Source organism: Pleurodeles waltl, chromosome 12 (assembly GCF_031143425.1).
Source record: "Pleurodeles waltl isolate 20211129_DDA chromosome 12, aPleWal1.hap1.20221129, whole genome shotgun sequence".
Classification (NCBI taxonomy): domain Eukaryota; kingdom Metazoa; phylum Chordata; class Amphibia; order Caudata; family Salamandridae; genus Pleurodeles; species Pleurodeles waltl.
This window is the reverse complement of record NC_090451.1, coordinates 391,616-396,133: the sequence shown is the minus strand read 5'-3', so window position 1 is coordinate 396,133 and position 4,518 is coordinate 391,616. Positions and strand designations below refer to the sequence as shown.

The following is a 4,518-nucleotide window of genomic DNA, read 5'->3' as shown; positions in this document are numbered from 1 at the left end:
CACCGAGAGACAAAGGACCTGCCACGTCACCTCCTTGAACATGCCAACCTGTCACACGCCTGTAAGCCTCTGGCCTCAAGCCCTCAGCCCACAACCCAGGTGCCACATGGGACATTATTTGTGTTTTTAGACAACTCTTTGTTAAAACCATTCGCTGTCATCCTGGAGGGGTATTAGTCACTTTTAGATCTGACAGCTTCATCAGTTTTGCCAGCCTCACGTGTTCGAAAAAAAATAATAAAAAAATACTTACATCCGGATATATAGATAGAGGGTCCTGGGGTCAGCCCTCAGCATCCCTTGGTCTGTTCCAGTGCCACTCACAGCTTGCTCCCTCCCTCCACGGGCTGCAGCATGGGGCAAGGTGTCAGCCCTCTGTAACCTACTAGAGCGCAAGGGCTGTTGGGACAACGCCTGCTTTTATATTATGTAGTTTTTGTAAATTCACGAAATTATGATATTATGCCATACCACATAATTACGAGGTGTTTGGAATATAAATTTAGCTCGCGGGCACTGGAGCGAGGCAAAGGACAAGAATACGAGTGTATGGCGTCTGAACGGCTTGTGTTTTTTGCACCTTTTTTAACCAAAAATGAGTCCTTGCATTACAGATGATTGTGAGGACACATTTCACTCTAAAATATAGTGCCAAATGTAAGGTTTTACATTGCACATAATTTTGCATACCTTTTCCCGGTATTTCATGTAATTAAGAAAAAAAAAATTGCACAACTGCTGCAAATCCTTAGTTTTACTGTCTTTTGCACATATTTGCAAAAACAAAAAATCAGAAACACATTGCATGCTTGCCAAGGTCAGACCTATCGGCTTTACCATTGCTTGCTTACATTCGTTGCAGGCTCTTTTTGCCTCTTTATCAGCTTCCCTCCAAGCATTAGAAGGGTCGCTTGCAGGGCTGTTGCTTGCTCTGCAGCTGTACCATGTGTGCGAGGAATGGTATTTCTGAGTGTGACTGACAATTGCACTGATGTTCCTCTGTAGTACAGGTTCCATGCGCAGGGGGCGCTTGCACTCTTACTGTCAGTTTTCTTCCTGCTATGAGTAAGACTAATGTGCGCAAACAAACTAGGCACACACAAATGACACCACACGGAAACTGAACACGGTTGTACTCAGCTTTGTTTGGTATTGTACCAGGCTAATGAGTGAAAAATTAAGAGGGTAAGTGTGCATGCGTTAATGATGCAGAAATGGAAGATCAAATTTTTATGAACATTTTCTATGTCACATTGTAGGTAGGTGAATGAGTACACATAAAGACACATTGTTGCGATACGCCGCTATCTCTTCACTTTGTGATAGAAGCTCGCCTGTGAATTATGGAGGCCGGTTAGCTCAGTTGGTTAGAGCGTGGTGCTAATAACGCCAAGGTCGCGGGTTCGATCCCCGTACGGGCCAACGTCAGTTTTTTTTTTTTTAAACTAATTGTATTTGCTTACATTAACATGATAAAATGAAATACCGGAAAGCACACTATACACTCGTTTTCTTTTGCACAGAGTGAGGAAGAGCTCTTAAGCAAGGGGAGGCTGCAGTAACGGGAGCCTGCCGACCAGAGGATGGCGGAAGGGCGAGGGAGGACCGGCGCCAGAAGAAGGGAGGAGTGCCGGGGGCCCTTATCTCTGATTGTTACTCCGGGTAGTGATTACCGCCCCCCGCATGCTAAGGCAATGCACTTTGCAGCGGGAATAGTAAGTAAACCAGCAAATCACAACCCAAGCAATAACCGGAACCGCATGCAAAATGCCACGTTACCGTTTGGGTGACCGCGTTCAGTTGGCAGCAACAACATTTGTAAATCGTTTGTTGCAATCTGGAAGGCTCTGGTGGGGCTGTAACAGCTTCACACAGTGGCCCTCGTGTAATACTCGTCCTATAAAGGGGACTCGAGGAGACAGGTTCATCTTCAGCTCCACGCCCCACCCTTAGTTTATCCGTAGGAATCAGGGAATGAGGGCGGGAAACAGGTCAAACTTCTAATGTAAATGTGAACGCGGTAGGTGTGACGTCACCCACAGTAACCCCTGGTGCCCGTGTAAACCGGTGGCCTGATAACAAAGGCATGCATTGGAAATGGAGGGCATCCACTTTATGGCGAGGAGGAGAGAGATTTTATTACAAGACCGGAGGCTCCTATTATGCAGTCTTTTCTTGCTTTAATTACGAACAGCAGCCAAGCAAGAACTACAGTATCCAGAAACAAAAGAACTACAAAATGACCTCATAGTGTAGTAACCAATGGGATATCACAATGCACTACTAATATCTTAACTGCGAGCAACAAGTCCTCTTTTCTTGCTGCTCGCAGTCAAGATAAGTACCTACATTACTTGCTCGGTTGTTTATTGTGCTTACTGTTATTACCATTGCATTGTGAAACTTGTGTGTTTAGCGCGCGGTTATTATAAGGGAACGCGCGTCCTTTTTTCTGTCCTTCCGACACAGCGTCTCTCAACGGCCGTCTTCGGCCGTTGAGGACGCGCGCTCGAGCGCGTCGCATTCCTTTCAGCGCACGCGTAGCATTCCTCACATTCTTTGGGCCGGCATACCTTGTCAGCTGATACTCGCGTCGCGTCTTTATTTCCGACCGGGTTTGCTTGCTATTTGAGCATAATTGGCTCACTTTGCCTCGTTTGGCATTCTCAACTCCTGCCCTCGTCTGTCAGTCGACTTCGACTGCATTGAACCGCCTCCCTTGGCTCGGTCCCGCCCCTTCAGACACTCCTTTTTCTTTTTCCTCAAAAAAATTAACCCTTCGGTGACCAGTGTGTTTTTACATTATGGCTGGGGAAGAGGATTCCCAGGTGTTTCAGGAGAGTTTGAAGTCCTTCATAAGGGACTCTGTACAGCAGGCAGTCTCAGTTTCCATGTCTGAGGTTACCAAAAAAATTTTGAAGCCTCGGTTTCAAAGATGATGTCTTCTTCCAAATTGCCTTTTAATAAGAGCAGGAAACGTGCGACCACTCTCCCAATGACGTCCAAAGGCGTTTCCTCTGGTCCTTCCACCCGAGAGGTCTATAAATCGGGTCCCCCTCCTTCTCCTTTATATATTTCGCAGTTAAGAGACACGGATGACGATGATAATGTTTCCAGCCATGAGGGCGATGTGGACGGATCAGAAGATCCAGTTTCTTATGGGCCTCTGGAGAAAAGGCGTAGAATTTCTCCTCCTGACGGTGGTGACGTACACCTAGTGTCTCACGATTTAGTCGACCATGCTGGTGAACCCTTATTTGATCCCTCCTTCATGGTCCATCAAAATTCAAAGGAGTGGTACCCATCAGAGCATGTGGCGGATTATGTTTCTTTCTTTTTACGTCACCCTCTGGATAAGGCCGCTCGTAATAAACTCAAGTCAGAGTCTCCTCGTCCCTCTCTTCCGGATAATATAACAGCAACTCCGGTAATTGATCCTAACATGCTGATGTTCTTCTCAAAATTCGGCAAGGATCCCAAAAAGGGCGTGGATAGAGCCTGGTCGGGTTGCCAGGACAAGCTTCTTGATTTGGTGGGCCCTCTCACCAGAATTTTTGATTTGGCGGAAGAAGCAAAAATGGATAGTAACCCTATTGATCCGGAGGTCCTTTCAAACTGGGCGCAACGTGCTATTTGTATGCTGGGGAACGTCAACACTCAACTTTCGATTGAAAGGAGGAAGAGTCTGCTTTTAAAGATCGATCCCAAATTAACTTCTCTGGCCTCAAAAGATGAGGGTCCTTTGGCCAAAGGCCTGTTATTTGGAGATTCTTTTATTAAAGATTTGGGCAAATATGTGTCCACCTTTGCCTCTCTGGATAAGGCCCAGCTTTCGATGAAGAATTTTTTTTCGTCTCGGGTTTTTGCCAGGGCCGGCAAAGGCAGGAGTCGCTTTGTCGGCCGCTCCATCAGGAATCAATATTCCAACAGAGACTCCTTCAACCAGCAATCTCAACCTGAATCCTATTCAGGATACAAACCGAAGTTCTATCCCCGTCGTTCAAGAGGCTACCGGTCCAGAGGTTACTCCAGCAGGGGAGACCAAACCTCCGGTAAGTATTTCCGCTTCTGGCCTTCCTCCTGTAGGGGGCAGATTAGCTCTGTGTCTCGATTCATGGCGTTCTCTCACCTCAGATCCCTGGGTGATTCAATCTGTTCAAGGGTACCAGTTAGAATTCTATCAGATGCCAGTTCAGAGTCGCGTCCCTATACCCCTAGTTTTTTCCCAAGAGCAAAATGAGTTTTTGCGCGTCGAAATCCAATCTTTCCTGGCCAAGTGCGCAATAGAGCCTGTTCAATTCGACTCTTCGGGCTTCCTCAGCACCATCTTTCTAGTTCAGAAGAAGAATCACAAATTTCGTCTGGTGTTGAATCTCAAGGCTTTCAACAATTTTATAATCTATCGTCACTTCAAGATGGAGACTATTCTCCATCTCAGGGACATTCTGCTTCACCGAGATTGGCTAATCAGACTGGATCTGCAAGACGCCTATCTCACAGTCCCAATTCATCATTCAC

The 4,518-nt window shown here is 46.5% G+C and overlaps 1 non-coding gene across 1 annotated transcript; it reads left to right on the top strand.

Annotated features, from left to right (window-relative positions):
• Positions 1 to 1,348: 1,348 nt before the first annotated feature.
• On the top strand, positions 1,349 to 1,422 carry TRNAI-AAU (transfer RNA isoleucine (anticodon AAU)). Its single transcript has one exon. It is a non-coding gene; the product is annotated as a tRNA-Ile (tRNA).
• The last annotated feature ends 3,096 nt before the right edge of the window (positions 1,423 to 4,518 follow it).